At 47.8% G+C, this 16,810-nt stretch overlaps 1 pseudogene; it reads left to right on the forward strand.

Annotated features, from left to right (window-relative positions):
• Eif4e-ps9 (eukaryotic translation initiation factor 4E, pseudogene 9) overlaps positions 1-13,266 on the forward strand; it is a 35,175-nt pseudogene extending 21,909 nt beyond the window's left edge.
• The last annotated feature ends 3,544 nt before the right edge of the window (positions 13,267-16,810 follow it).

The raw sequence follows: 16,810 nt of genomic DNA on the forward strand, positions 1-16,810 counted from the left end.
GGGAAAGGTCAGAGGCCACAACAGGTGCCACTATAAAGAAGCCATCAGGGAGGACTGGCAAAAGCGTAAAAGGCCTCTCAGGGTGCAGAGCTGAAAAAAGTAGTCAGGACATATGATGCTCACACAGATGCTGGCTCCTGCTGCCCCCAAAGTCACCCTGGCCACAGGACAAGGAGGTGTACAGGGTCTCAGCCCAGGCCCTGCCCTGCGAGGGTCAAGGGACACATCTGGTCATTCTTCCCTCACACCATCTGGGCGGAGTAGAAATAAATGATGAAGCTGTTCCAAGCTCAAACACCCAGAGCAGCAACAGTGGCGCCCTGAGGACAGAGCAAGCAGAGGTCTCAAAAAGGCTGCAACAGGTGAAGGGCTCGGATGGGAGCCGGGCCACAAACGCAACAGCGGAGAGCTGCATGGACGGAGCACTGGCTACAGCACAGAGGAAGGAGCCGACACAGTCCAGCGAGCACAGCCGTGCGCCGTGCACCGTGCGGTGCTCACACCCCACTAAGAGCCTTTCACAAGTGGATGGCTGTGACAATCCACTCAGCACAGTCAACCGTGTGCAAAGAATGGCGGTGCTCAACAGCAGAAGCAAAGGACTGCAAACAGAACTGAAAACACTTGCTACATAAATCAGGGGAGGCAGTGTTTATTTTATGGTCCTTCTCTCAAGTGATTAAATTTGTCAAGATAATTTTAAAATTGCAAGTGTTTTTAAAACAAGAGCACTGCATCTTCCAGTGAGCCGATTAGCTGAGTTCAACAGCTCCATGCCTAGCAGCTACCCAGAGCACAGGCCCAGACAGAGGGAGTCACGCTGCCCAAACTGAGCAGGAGAAGGTGGGGCCTGCTGCAGATCCTCCTTCAAGGAGATCTGCTGTAGGAGATGAGGTCAAAGCCAGGAAGCTAAGAGGAGCGAAACCGAGGCACAGAAACAACACAAGCTGAGAGCAGGCAGAGTACAGACAGTCAGATAGAGCAGAAGGGCCAAGGAGGCCGCTGAAGACAGAGGCTGCCCAGCTGCCCAGCTCTACATAATTTCAGTAGACTGACCAGGTGCCAGGTCCTGGGTCAGGTCACAAAGGTTCCTACAGCAAGGACCTGGATTTGATGGCAGACAGTAACTTCATGGATATGCTAGAATAGCCTGGACAGTCCCAGACAGACAGGTGAGACTCGGGGCACCTGGTCAAGTATTCAGCCACAGCCTCATTTCCCACACCCCAGCTTCCTGCCGTCTGAAGCAAGGGGGAAGCAGTGAGTAGCTGGTGCCATGGTGGGATGGACGGGAAACGCCCACAGCAGACAGGAGCACAGGACCTGCTGTCTAGTGCAGCCCAAGGAGCAGTTGTGTGAGCACAGCTGCAGGCTGCAGGAACTACCCCAGAGATGCAGGCAGCTCTCCTTACCGTGTGACTAGGTCACTGGTAAGAAGCTCCCACCAATGAACAGACTGATCAGTCTGGCAGAATAAGGTTCCTACCCTAGCCTGAGGCAAACACACTCATGTCGCTACTAGATCTCTGACCAAACAAGGACTCTAGGCATGGTCAGCAGGCAGTCCAGTGCTCTTCCAGAGAGCCAGCACCTGTTATGAGAGGTGGAGGCTGACAGGAAAGGAGAGGAAAGGAGACAAGGGCACCGGGAGACACAGGCTGGCTCCAGTGAGCAGGCCCTCGTGAAGTTAATGGTGGGGTAGGGTGAGGGTGGAGGAGGCAGCCCCCTCCCCCGAAACCACTCAGTACCATCAACTTTCTCACAGCTCTGGTTTTGGAGGAGGAAGGGCAGGAGAGGGGTGTCTTTGGGGTTACTTGTTCATAATGGAGACAGTGGAAATGTAGCCTGGGTCTGACTGGATGTGGAGTGGAGGGGAAGGGATCCAGAGTTCCCAGGCTGTAGCTCAGGGGAACTGAATACATCAGGTGGTGTTCTGTTAAGCGTGATAGGGAATTAAGATTGAAGGCCTCTATTTTCTCTGTGATGTAAAAGGCAAGGTCACTTGCTTGGTGAAAGGCAGGGCAAGGTGGGAGGCCTAATGAGAATGGCAAAGGTCTAAGGGAACTGCCAAGGATAATGGGAGAAACAGCTGATGAGGGACAGGAGAAAGGATGGCCAGCAGCACTGCACGTCCAACTGCGATTGGGGCCCATAAATTTCCAGTGGCACCAATCAGTGCAAGACAGTCCTCCCTCCTGCAGACCAAGCCCAGCAGGCGCCAGCCAAAGAAGCTCTGCTGGCCTCACACCAAGGTGGCGGAAGCCCTGCCCACGCACAGGGAGGTGAAGGGGGTCTGAGAGGGTGGCCCTGGAAAGCACAGCAGCAGGGCAGAGGTTCCTGGAGGGAGACAAGATGGCACCGGTGGGAGCAGAGTGGAGGGAGGCAGGGCTGTGAGGGCTGAAGGCCAGCTGCAGTGGGACGTCAGGGGCACCGCAGGTGGCGAGGGAACAGCCTTGTGCGCACAGGGAAGCAGCTGGGACTCCTCAGCAGACTCACTCAGCAGGCTCCATCTTGGAAGCAAAGCACACTTCTGCCTCACCCTTCTGGACTAAAACACTGGCAGAGATAGGTGCTCAAGGTCAAGAGCAGGTCAAATCCCTGCATGCAGTCTCCCTTTAGAGACCACTCCCTGAGAATGAATGAGAGAATCAACAGCCACAGAAGAGCAGAGCGTGTGCTCACTGCCGATCAGTGGAGATGATGCAGACACAGGAGGACGAGTCTGCTGAGGAGGCCGTGACCCTCTGTCCCTCTGACAGGCTCGCTCAGGGCAGAAATGTGTCCTGCTCATGTCGTCCTCCCCGGGCACGGCACAGCACGCTCGGCTCCTAATGGGCACTCAGAAAGTGTCAGAGCAAATGAACGGATGGCAGGAGCCACCCCACGTCATGATCAGACTCGTGCGAGAGAAAATGCAAAGATAATCAAGATACCCATGGCTCTTTCCTTATCCGGAAACTCCATTGCCTTCTGTCACACTGGGTAACAGTTAAAGATGACTGCTGTCCTTTTAAGAACAGCAGATCAAGAAAAATTACAAACTAAATGTTTAGAATTTTTTGAAAATCTAAACATGGTATGCCATTAAAAATTAAAGCACTCACATCCTGTACAGAAAGTTATCTCTGAAATACACCGATACAAAGAGAAAGAAGGGCAGAGGCTTCCTTTACTGAGCGGGCCCGTGTGCTTGTGTGCATGCGTACATGCACATGGATGCATCATTCTGTGGTATTTGGGTGAAAGCTGGAAACCTTCCAGGAGTTGGTTCTCTCTTCCAACCTTGTTTTTGAGGTAATCCCTCTGTTTCTGCCACTGAGCTGCACACTTAGGGTAGTTAGCTCTTGGGTTCTGGGTGACTCTCCAGTCTCAATTTCCATCATGCAGCAGAAGCGCTGGACCACAGATGTGTCCTCTGGGTCGGGCCTTTTTATTGGCCTCCAGGTGCCAAGCTTCTGTCTTCAGGTTTGGACATCAGCGCAGTTAGCCCCTGAACGATCCTGATCCCTTCAGCAAAGTCAACGTTCAAAAGACCAGGAGGCTCCGTCCGCAGTGTCCAGCAGCACACGCGCTAACCCTATCCCCAGAGGCTGACACTGAAGGGAATGGGAGCAAGACCGCAGTGAGTCGCTGTCCCAAGTGGGACAGGCAGGGAGCAGGCAGAGCAGCAGGAGGGAGACACAGATACTGAGAAAGACAGCACAGCACACAGGGCGCGGTCTGGAAAGCAACGAGACTAACGAAGCTTGAAGAAGCAGTCTCAGAAAGAGGGAGTCAGAGGGAGGAAAGGAAGGAAGGAAAGGAGGGAGGGAGGGAGGGAGGGAAATCAAACTTCTTCAAATACACTAAGTTTTAATTTGTGAATTGGGTGAACATTTAAAATATGTTGGAGTCAAAATGTAAAAGTTATGCTACTCTTGAAGATAAAGATGTATTCGTCCACAGCACAGCACAGCTGCTCAGACACTGGAGGCCAAGAGTTCAAAGCCAGACTGAGCAACGTGGTGAGAGCTTGTCTCAAAAAAGCAGACGACTATGGACTCAAGGATTCTGTCTGGGAATAAATACATGTATATACAGGAAATACCAGCAATAGATAAAGAAACGGTGAAGGGAGAGGCCGTGGATCTGAGGGAGAGTAGGAAAGGTGTTTGAAGCATGTGGGAAGGTGTGGAGGGAGGGAAGGGAAGGGAGAAATGTTACAATTAAAACACAATTGGAAACAAACACCAACAAAGGAGAGGAGAACCAGTCATGTCTGGTGGTACAGCGTCTGTTTTCTCAACTTCTCAAAAGTCTGAAGCAAGGTCAAAAGCTCAAGGGCAAGCGGGCAGCTTAGAAAGACCCTCAGTAAAACAAGGCCGGGAAGCAGCTCAAGCATGCACAGCACTTTTCTAGCAAGCAGGCGTAGGACCCAGACACACGCACACACACACACACACACAGACCCTCAGTAAAACAAGGCCGGGAAGCAGCTCAAGCATGCACAGCACTTTTCTAGCAAGCAGGCGTAGGACCCAGACACACGCACACACACACACACACACACACACACACCCTCACACACATGCACACACGCACACCAGTAACTGTATTCAGTGACGTGGAGTTAAACACTAACATATGTGTCAATTACCACGGAAGACTCACTTGTGTGATGTGAAAAGAACATACACCAGCAGGAAACCCTTTCATCCCTGAGGAGTTTCGCTCGCCGCTGGATGCAGTAACTGAGTCTCAGCCAGGCGCTCCTTGGCAGCCATGTTCTGGTTTCTCATCATCTCTCCAGTAAAGGAACGTGGATGGATTCTTTAAAAAAGCAGTCAGTTCTAGCTGGAGGTAAACTATCAGTCTACTAGAAATGTCAGGAAGATTCTAGAATAATGGCTCCCACAAGCCAGCACTAAAACAACTCAAAAAAACAAAAAACAAAAAAACAATGCCCATGCTGACTGAAGCACAGGCTCCATGTCGAAGCCTCATTGCCCTCAGAAACCCTGATAGCAACCAGTGAGAGAGCACCAGTGGTCATCTGAGACGACTTAAGACACCAACTACTTACCCTGGAAACCAATAAATGAAGGAAGAAAATAAAGACTGTCTCTCACCTCCTATGTAGTTAGATTTTGAGAGTTCTCAAACAGCCAGGTGGAAAAGCTCTTCTCTGAAGACTCCAATCATTACACCAAGACAAGACAGGATTTAAGTGTCAGAGTCATATAGCCCACAAAGAAGCAGTGGTCTCCATGAGGACGACCAGGGCTGCTCAAATGGATGAAAGCTGTCACGTCCAGGGTCAGATGACATCCCTGGCACCCAGAAGCCACACTCAGCATCCGAGAGAGAAGCTCCTGGAGCTCTCATGCATCCCGCCTTGACCCAGGACAGACAGGTCCCATCTCTGAAGTATCCTTGCACAACAGAAAATCCATTTCTGGCCAAACCTATAGGCTTGCTCAATGCCCAGTTTATAGAAAACACCTGGGCTGAAGGAAATCCTAATGCTAGGGAAGCAGCCACCCACCTGGGATGGGAGAGTCAACAGACGAACGTCTGGGCTCTTCAGTCAATACAGCTAGGGGAGAAGGGAGAGGCACATTCTTACCAGCTTCAGAGACGCAGGAAACTCATGCAAACCCAATGTGCCAACCTTGTCTGTATTTACACCTGAATGGATCATCTGGAAAAGCCAAGTTTCTGGCTTTCTATGATGGGGAAGGTCCGCAGTCTAGCATTCAAGATTCGGAGGCACAAGGGCCCAGAGATCAGCATAAGCACCCACTACCTCGAAAGTGGAACACTGGCCTGTCTCAAAATCAGAGACCCAAACAAAGCACACAGTGACAAGACCGGCCAGGCTGAGTAGTGCGGGCAGAGTGGATGGGTGGGGTGAGCAGGTGGACGTTACAACAATGACACGTCATTTTCTCTATTTACCATGCAGAGTACTAAAGATAGGGCACTGTGCAAACGGGGCAGGTGCTACACCCCTCAGCTCCATCCCCAGCTCTGCCCTTCTCAGAGAGCCATGCTAACGGACTGATGCTTTCCTCTGTGGTGGAGCCCGTCTAGGTGACATAAATGCCAACAACCACCGGGCAAGCGTTAATGAACACCATTTTTATACTCTGTCTACTGGCATGTCTCAACACATTCATAATAGAAAGGCGGAGACACCTTTCTTCATTGGAAGGAACACAGTCTGGTCCCCATGAGATGAGAAGATCTGCTCCAGGCAGTTAACTCCACCATGACTTTTACCTAAATGACAGCAGGAAAAACTCTGCTGAAGGGAGCAGTGCTCACACATGGTTGTCTGGATCCTCGAGGTACTGCGCTGTAACAGGCACGACAGACTGGGAGGCCACCACAGGAAAATCCTGCCTGCTTTCTTCTAAGAAAGCAACAAGGGAGGGGGGGGCTTGCTCCATCAGCTCAATCCGCACAGTGGCCTCTACAGCAGTGGGACAGAGAGAGTTCTATTAAGAATAAGCCAAGCATCTGACATGGTATATACTAATGGTTTCTAGCTTTTCTTACTAAAATACTTCATCAAGAAAATTAGACCAATGCAGTTTAAAAATCAGTTCCCATTTGGAGCATTTATGCTACAGACAGGCTTAAAAAGCCGTCAGCCTCCACATCGCAATACAAAACATGAAGGGAAGAGGGTGACAAGTCTATTATAACAAGCCGTATACAAACGGAGCAAGGACCAACAAGTCTGCATGCCGGGCCAGCCTCCAAAAGCCATTACTGCTAATGGCTTCTCTGCCAGGCCTATGGTTGTGCTTATTTAAATTCCAGCCGGGATGTATACATTATAAATAATTCTTTCACAAATGCACTCCCCCACAATCCACGCATCCCAATTATTTCTAAGGCGAAGCATTAAACAAAAGAGCTCAAGCTCCAGCGCAGCACATTAAATTTAACACAAATGTCTAACTGCTGCCATACTGTAATGGTGATTCACTTGCAAGAGAGTCCATGCAAAGCCTCAGAACATACACGTGGGCCTTTTTAAAAGCACCGTGTCACATCCATATGAATATTTTAAACTAATATGAGAGCTATATGGAAGACTTCTTTCTTTCTCTTCAGTTAAAATGATCAAATTCTAAGGCCTCAGGTTTCTGGAACTTTCTGAAGCATGTCGACATTCATCATGAGTGCAGAGAGAATGGGGCGCAGCTGTCAGGTCCATATTTACCGTGTGGTGAGGGGTGAGGACAGGCAACGTCAGAAAGTCTTCTGGGTTGCAGTGAGCTTTCCTGCAGAGTAACAATCATAGAGAGGCAGAAAGAGCAAGAAAAACCAAGTTCAGTCGCAGAGATCTCAGGTGAGAGGAACTGAAGGCTGGGACAGTTCTGACCGGAAGAGCAGCTTCTTAGCAACCAGCACGTTGGCAAAACTCAAGAAATACAAAGGCCTAACTGACAGGGCAAATGGCTTCTGTCACATTAGTCACTCTAATGTTCCAAAAATAAGGACGATTTGAGTCATTCTGAAGTAGATGTCTGTTCTTCATGACAAAATCCACCTACAGTCACACACAGCCCAAAGCTCACTGATTAATATGAGGGGCTTAAAATTTTAGCTAGTACTTTTAGTATATAATTTTTAAGAAATGTACAAGTAAAAAAAGATCTGAACAAAGCTGCATCCTCTGAAGGTTAGACAGCCCCCTCCATGACTGCCAGGAAGTCCTCGGCAGTGCAGCTCAAGACAGCTGGTAGTCCTCTGGCAACATCTGACTATGGAGACAGAAAGACCCCATGGTGGGTTCCCTGATGGGTACTGACTACAGGCTGCTGTGCTGTGCTGTGCTGTGCTGTGCTGTGCTGTGCTGTGCTGTGCTGTGCTGTGCTGTGCTGTGCTGTGCTGTGCTGAAAGCTAGAGGGCTATGGAGCAAAGGAAGGCTAGCAATGTCCATCCAAGAGGACAAAGACGACCACTCTAATGCCAGTCAAAGACCTCTAGGAATTGGGACTTTATCTCCCAGCCCGGCAGCTAGAGTAAGTGACCCAGGGAAGCCCCTCCCCTCCAGTGCTTACTGGTTCTTTAGGCCTACACAACCTTGGGAGAAAACCCTGAGTGGTGTAGGGTGTGGAGACAGGTAACCAGGAAACACAGGAGACCCAGACCAATGTGATCGACCTTAAACAGGATGGGCCCACAAACCCTGTTGAGGGAGCCCAGACAGCTATAGGAAGGCTTGGTCTAGACAACAACGGTGAAGGGCAGGTCAGTGGTAGCAATTATCTAAGGAAAGGAACATGTCCCTGAGCCCTGGGCCAGTCAGGAGAGCAGGGAGACAGCCTGCAGCTGAGGAGCAACACAATGACCAAGGAGTCCATCCACAGACAGCAGGCAACACTGAGCCACATGCCAAACACAAGAGGCTCTCACCATGGGCTGTAAAGATGAGGCTGGCACTACAGGTAAAAGATTCATGCTGTCAGCATCTTGGTCACCAGCAAGGAACCAAGACCTCTATTCAAGTAAGACCCAAGCAGGGACGACAAGAGCAGGACGACAAGAGCAGGACGACAAGAGCAGGACGACAAGAGCAGGACGACAAGAGCAGGACGACAAGAGCAGGACGACAAGAGCAGGACGACAAGAGCAGGACGACAAGAGCAGGACGACAAGAGCAGGACGACAAGAGCAGGACGACAAGAGCAGGACGACAAGAGCAGGACGACAAGAGCAGGACGACAAGAGCAGGCCAACGAGCTCAGGAAGCCAACGTAAACTGCTTAAGACACAGAGTCACATATGCTTTATTAATTTTTTTTTAAAAAAGACTTGAACTATAAGAAATTATTAAAGAAATCCTCCAACCAGGAAGGAAATGACACCAAACAGAAATCCAAGTTTACATAAATGAATAAGAATCAGCAGAAACGATGCCCATGTGAAAAGGTTTATCTCTTTATTTAAGTCTCTTTAAGAAAACACTATTATATAAAACTGATAATGAATTGTGGGTTTCTAGGACAGAAATGTATGTGTGCATATATATGTAAAATGTATGTTTATGTAAAGTGGAAGACAAAAGAGCAAAAAGACCAGGAGACAATAATAAAAGCATACTAATGTAATTTTATGACAATTTTATAATTAGTGATATTTAGAAAAAATATCACTAATAAGTCAAACCCTGAGATGCCACTAAAATAGCAAAACAACAAATTATAACTAATAAACTATTAAGACAAACTGAATTCATACAAAATTCTATTAAACCAAGAAAAGGCCAATAAAGACCCAAAGAGAAGAGAGTTATAACAAATACTTTCAGCTTTCACACCAGTGAAGACACACAACACAAAGGCCCCAAACATTCCAGCTAAAATGCCAAGACCCAACAGTGTGCTGCTCACAAGAAACACACTCGAACACACACACACACACACACACACACACACACACACACACACACACACACGCACACACACATTTAAAGTGGAAACCAACAGGAGTCGCAGAAAGCCAGGGTGACTCAAAGCTACACAGAGAACACCGCCAGGGATAAAGTCATTTCCCAGTGATAAAGGTGAACTTATGAAGAAGATACAATAACCTGAAATGTCTATGTACTAAGTAACACAGCTTCAAGCTAGAGTAAAAATCAATAAAACTACAAGGAGAGATAGACAAAACCATGGTGGGAGTGTGGAACAGGCCTATGCATACATCACCAGTGAGGCTCACAAAGGTCAGCAGGGGAAACCGTCTTCGAAAGTGCTGCTGGGGTGAACAGACACTGGGAACTAAGACCTAACTCCTGCCTCGCACGCCGCTCACACATTAATACAGGGCGGACCGGCAGGCTGGTGTTGCCTGAGAAGAAAAGGAGTCCAAGGGCAAAGCCAGTGTGAGCCTGGGTTAGCAATATTTTTGGAGCCTGGAAGCCTCAAAACATACAGTGCATATTGTCTTCTTCTATGAGAAAATGATTTTAAAACGTCATTAAAGTGAGGAGCTCCTTTCCCAATTACAGCACAAGTTGGGGAGAGAAGCCACGACTAGGAGAAAACATGTCACAAAGAGGACTCACCCCACCCTTCAAACTCCTTACAAACAACAGAAGCAATGCTACTCCAACTAAAATCTGAAATCAGCCCGAGTTGTCATCAGTTGCCAAGTAGGTGGACAAGATGAGGACCTGATGTGCTCTACAGCACGGGTGAGCCGTGGAAATGGGCGGAGCGAAACCCACGAGCCACAGGGTCACAGGGCTGTGCACAACAGAGAGAGAGAGAGAGAGAGAGAGAGAGAGAGAGAGAGAGAGAGAGAGAGAGAGAGAGAGAACACAGGCTCCTGGCTGCTTAGGGTAGAGGACTGAGGCATGTGTGCGGAAACTGGCCATGGCAACAGGATTTCTTTTGGAGGTGGTAAGAAAATCTCAGAATTCCTTGCAGAATATTACATAATTATGTGACTATGTTAAAATCTATCAACCAGAAACCCGAACTTTGTAAACTGAATGCTATGTGTAATGACATAGTAACACCAGTAAACTCTATGACATGTGTAATAATGCTCTACTGGTAAACTGTATGCTATGGTATATGTAATGGATGTTATACTGAAATGTATGCTATATGGTCTTAGTGTTCTACTGTGTGAAGAGACATCATGACCAATATGTGTTTTTATAAAGTTTATAAAAGAAATCATTTAACTAGAGACTAGCTTACCGTTTCAGAGGTTTAGTTCATTATCATCATGGTGGGGAGTGTGGCAGTGTGCATGGCACAGGAATGTGGGGTGCCTGAGGACTACATCCTGATCCATAGGTCAGGAAAGAGGCTGAGCCTTGGGTGGGTTTTTTAAACCTCAAAGCTCACCCCTGGTGACCTCCCTCAAACAAGACCACACCTCTTCCAACAAGGCCACACCTCCTCCAACAAGGCCACACCTCCTCCAACAAGACCACACCTCTTCCAACAAGGCCACACCTCCTCCAACAAGGCCACACCTCCTCCAACAAGGCCACACCTCCTACTCCTTGTAATCCTTTCTAACAGTTCTACCTCCTGGTGAGCAGGCATTCAAATATATAAGTATATGAGAGTACAGGGGCTGTTTTTACTCAAACCACCACACATATGTAACAGACATTATACCAGTTTGATGAAGTTACCCTTTGTTTGCTCTCTTACTCTGGCTACTCCAGTTGTCCATGCTGTGTGTTGCAAGCTCCTGATTTGATGATGTCTGCTGCTTCTCTATCTGCTCCTTGCTATTTGGTTCTGTGCTTTTGTTTACTATATGCTTAGATGAAAACACTGAAACAAAAATAAGCTACTGTAGGTCACTGTCAGCACCACAACGAACATGTAAACTAATCCGAATGAGATCATTAGACTTTACTGCCATTGTCATTGTCAGCACCACAAAGAACATGGAAACTACATCTGAATGAGATCACTAGACTTTAAAATTTACAATCATAACATTGCATATTATTTATTTGATTCAATCACAAGGGAAGTCTCTGCCTCACAAGTGTTCAGAACACAGACCTTGAGTACCCTGAAACACACTATCTAAACATGCAAAGGTGTGCTGTCACAGAAGTCTTCCTATAGTGCAAAGAGAAGACCATTGATTCTGGATTATACTCCCCAAAGTTCCTCGACTCCAACTAATTATGAGGAAGCAGCAGGCGAGGCCATTTAGGCAGATGGTCTATGAAATACCTCAGCATTAGCCCTCAAAAGTCATCAAAGTTATGTAGAAGAAGGCTAGACCAAAAGATCGAAGAGACTAAAAAGACTACAGCTAACTGTTAACATGGCGCCCTGGGTAGAAGCCTGGCTCAAGGAAAGGATTTCTAGTGGACAGCCATGGCGTGTGTATTAGTGAACACTGTGGAGCACTGCTGGAGTTAGTGCTTCAGCTTTCTGTGCTTGCTGCACACAAGCACACAGCTCACATCTGACACAGGCAACAGAGGAGGGGTCTTGTCCTCAGCACAGCTCCACCTGGGAGCTGATCACTCACCTGGGGCTGTCCAGCGCATCCCAGGGTACTCAGTAGCAGCCCTGGTGTCAGTAGTATTCCCTGACCCCCCCCCCCAAGATGTGGCACCCAGAAATGTCTCTGAGACAGCCTAGGAGCAGAAGTATCCCTGCTTGAGGGTCACTGCACTAGGAGAGCTGGGCACAAGTTGTAAGAGAACTCTTTATATACATGAGATACTTTTCCACCACTGTAAAAACACATGATGGCTACAACTGGTGAAGGCAAGGTTGCTCTGACCCACAGTTTGAAGGGGAGGCAGCTGGTCACACTGCACCCACAGTTGGGAGAGAGAGCACCAATGCTCAGCTCGTTGTCCCATGTTTACCCACGGTTTCAGCCTGGAAAAGCGTTGCATACATTTAGAATGGGTCTTCCTGACTCAGTTAATCAACCCAGTCTAAGAAGGAGGTTTGTCTACTAGATTCTGTCAAGTTAACCATCAAAAATAATCCTTACACTGTAATACATCTGAAACTCTTCTATAAACCTAAAATTATCTCAAAAATCAAAAGCAAAACACAATCACACACATACACAAAACCAAAACCAACCAACCAAAACAGGCAGTACAGATAGATCTAAGACAGCAACTGTGGAACCAGAAACCACCCTACCACTAATCCCCTCCTGTGGAAGAGGAAAACAGTCTAATCAGGAGCTTGCTAACCCAGGGCGCTATATTAACCACCATCTACAGAACAGGTGGGTACAGTGGATTTTTAAAAATGATAAAAACAAAAGCTGGCAAGCAAACCTTCGATTGATCTCTAAGTGTGATACTGTGAAGACTTTTGGGCTCTATGCAACCATATCCAGTTGTCTAGTAATTTAATGCCTGGCTGTGACTCCTCACTTTTAAGGGTGTCATTGAGCCTATGTGGGAAGACGAGAAAAACAAAAGGAGGACGGTGGCTAATTATATTGAATGAGCAGCAGAGACGAAGCGACCTCGATTGCTTTTGGCTAGAGACATAGCTGTGCCTTATTGGAGAATCCTCTGATGACCACAGTGATGACGTGTGTGGAGCTGTTGTCAGTGTTAGAGCTAAGAGTGCCATGATAACAATATGGACGACTGGATGTGAAAACAGAGATGCAGTCACACACATAGGGAGGGTACACAAGGAAAGGTTAGGACTTCCTCCAAAGACAGTGATTGGTTATCAGTCCCACGCAGACACAGCTACAAAGAGTGGCTCTTCCACTAAAAATAGGTTTGTCATTTAAGAAGAACCTTCTGAGTATTCTCACAGGAGACTGCATCACGCAATCGAGATTGGGAGCTGAACCCAAGCCTCAGCAAAGCAGAGTGGACTGCACTGAGCTTGACTCCATCCACATGATGCTAAGATACAAGAGAAGTCTCGTTCGTCTTTGTCTTGTACTTCTGTGCTCATCCTCCTCCCCACCCCCAATCTTTGCTCGTGCGTCCACTATCCTAATCAAAGAATTGCAGTATGCGTTACCCCAGCACCCACAGATGTGCTCCTGGGCCGCTCTGTAACAGCCGGGTAGAATTCCACAGCACACACACTTGCCTTTCCACGGTATTTGGAGAGGAACAGGCATTTCTATCACCTTAGCAGGGAGAGCTCTGGTTTGTTCCAGTCCACGCAGAAGTGGGTTTGCTGATGTGCGAGTCTGAGTACAGCTTTCTAGCAGCCTTCTGTTTGCTGCCACAGCATTGCCCTGGCTGTCCTCTTGTGATGGCCGCTAGATGCTAAGTAAGTCGCTTCCCTCCTTGACAGCATTAGTGATTCTGATTTTCATCTGCTTTGCTTTTGTTTTTTCCTCACGTAACATTGGTGAAGGATCCAGGACTATGACAGAAAGGTGGAGTAAGCATTACATTTGTGCATTCTTCCATAATTCTGTTTTTTTGTAACTACAAAACTTTGCTACAAATTTATGCATTTCATTCAGATCAGTGATCTGTGTCTGTGTGATCCCTAAACATAATTGTGGACTAGAAACGTAGGTGCATGACCACATTCCTAGCGGGAATTAGCTGTCTGCTTTTGTATCTCTATGCTGTACTTTCACACTGTGTGTTATTCAGTTATTGTGCTTTGGTTACAATGGCTCAAGTAGAAGAGCGGTCCCATCCATGGTAAGACAGTGTACGAAACGGTAACTGAGTGTGTGCAGCGAACTGTAAACGTGTGTGTACAGTGTGTACAGCGAACTGTAAACGGTAACTAAGTGTGTGCAGCGAACTGTAAACGTGTGTGTACAGTGTGTACAGCGAACTGTAAACGGTAACTAAGTGTGTGCAGCGAACTGTAAACGTGTGTGTACAGTGTGTACAGCGAACTGTAAACGGTAACTAAGTGTGTGCAGTGAACTGTAAACGTGTGTGTACAGTGTGTGCAGTGAACTGTAAACGGTAACTAAGTGTGTACAGTGAACTGTAAACGTGTGTGTACAGTGTGTACAGCGAACTGTAAACGGTAACTAAGTGTGTGCAGTGAACTGTAAACGTGTGTGTACAGTGTGTACAGCGAACTGTAAACGGTAACTAAGTGTGTGCAGTGAACTGTAAACGTGTGTGTACAGTGTGTACAGCGAACTGTAAACGGTAACTAAGTGTGTGCAGTGAACTGTAAACGTGTGTGTACAGTGTGTACAGCGAACTGTAAACGGTAACTAAGTGTGTGCAGTGAACTGTAAACGTGTGTGTACAGTGTGTACAGTGAACTGTAAACGGTAACTAAGTGTGTACAGTGAACTGTAAACGTGTGTGTACAGTGTGTACAGTGAACTGTAAACGGTAACTAAGTGTGTGCAGTGAACTGTAAACGTGTGTGTACAGTGTGTACAGCGAACTGTAAACGGTAACTAAGTGTGTGCAGTGAACTGTAAACGTGTGTGTACAGTGTGTACAGCGAACTGTAAACGGTAACTAAGTGTGTGCAGTGAACTGTAAACGTGTGTGTACAGTGTGTGCAGCGAACTGTAAACGGTAACTAAGTGTGTACAGCGAACTGTAAACGTGTGTGTACAGTGTGTGCAGTGAACTGTAAACGGTAACTAAGTGTGTACAGTGAACTGTAAACGTGTGTGTACAGTGTGTGCAGTGAACTGTAAACGGTAACTAAGTGTGTGCAGTGAACTGTCTTTTAGACAACTAGAGTTGGCCTTGCACTTTTCCATCTCTAGAAGGAGTCTGTACTCCGTGCTGCAAGGCAGTCTCTTGTGTCGTCTTTGTGTTGTCCCCAGAGTGTGGAGCACTGGTTTATTATTATGTTTATTACAATATTTAATAAACTGAATAGGTAGTATCGCGTGTAATTAAACTGCTGTGGCTATCTCTTTTGATAAAGTTAAGGCACAGTTTCAGTGTGAGGTTTAATAATGGACTTGGAATATGTTTAAGTCCAGGAAAAATGGGATTTTGGTGGATCACCATTTGATAGGAACAGTGGCTATAAACTGACTTGAGTTTAAGATGTTTTCACTTACTGGCCAGAAAATTAGCATAAGGAAAGTACAGAGGAACATGCGTTAGGAGCGCTAGTGTCACTATCGGAATAAAACATAATAAACAAGGATTAAGAACTAAAAACACCAAACTGGGCAGAGGCACGGCAGGGAGCATGCAGACCAAGATGGCAATGCCCAGTGCCAGGGAAGACTCAGCATGGGGCCACAGACAGTGCTGGTCAGCACAGGGGCCACAGACAGTGCCGGTGACTCGGAAAGGGAAAGCCCTCACCACCTGACCCAGCAACGTCACTTTCAAGTGTGCAGCCGAAGCAGATGAAGACACGGCTACACACAGAGGCTCCAAGTACATACACAAGCATCACTCATGAGAAGACACGGCTACACACAGAGGCTCCAAGTACATACACAAGCATCACTCATGATGCTCAAGCTACACAGTGCTGGGTGCAGAATGGGTCCCACAGGTGCTCATGACCAGCGACTGGCAACCCCTCAATGCACGAGCAAATCCAACACACGCACTCTGCTGAGGGACGCACTCTGCTGAGGCCCTCCCTGGGCAAAAGGAGAGCAGGCCCAAGTAGACCCACACACTGTGATGTGAAGAAAGTGAGGCTACAGATTGAGGATTCAAAGTGAAGAACTCTGGCCCAGCACAACACAGGAAGTACGAACTGTCCGAAGGAACGGATACCACCCTGGGGATAAAAGGTTGGGCTCCGGCAGCCAGGAAGCTCAAGAATGCCGAAATAGACACTATGGAGAAAGAAACTGATGGCTTTCCCTGGACCTCATTCAGACCAGCCTCCCTGGGGAAATCAGGCGACTAAGATCCCCAATCTGCTGCCCCAGCTATAGAATGACAGGCAAATCTGCATCTAGCCTCAAGTGGGCACAAGGGACCTGACCTCTTAAGGAAAGGGAAGAATAGAGGAGACCCCGAAGCAGCCCAGCCTACACAGAGTACAGATGGAAAGGCTACAGGCAGACAACTGGTCCTGGGCCAATGCTGTGGAGAACACTGTGGATGAAGCAAGCCAAAGCACAGGCCTCTCAGTACCTCCTCAGCCAGCAAGGCTACCAGGATGAGGAAGGCCATGCCTTCTGGAATGACGGGAGCTGCCAGCCCATCAACCCGAGTGCTCAGTGCGATGGAGCAGCAAGTGCCGAGCACCCAAGGGCACTCGATAAGTAGGAAGTGAGCAGCAAGACAGATTGACTTAACAAGCCACAATGACAGCAGCATTGATGTCGCTGATCTATCAGGGGGTGCCCAGCCTTCTGATGCTGGGGTAGAATGTTGTCTGTGAGCATGGGAAGCCGC

Source organism: Rattus norvegicus, chromosome 3, assembly GCF_036323735.1.
Source record: "Rattus norvegicus strain BN/NHsdMcwi chromosome 3, GRCr8, whole genome shotgun sequence".
Lineage (NCBI taxonomy): Eukaryota > Metazoa > Chordata > Mammalia > Rodentia > Muridae > Rattus > Rattus norvegicus.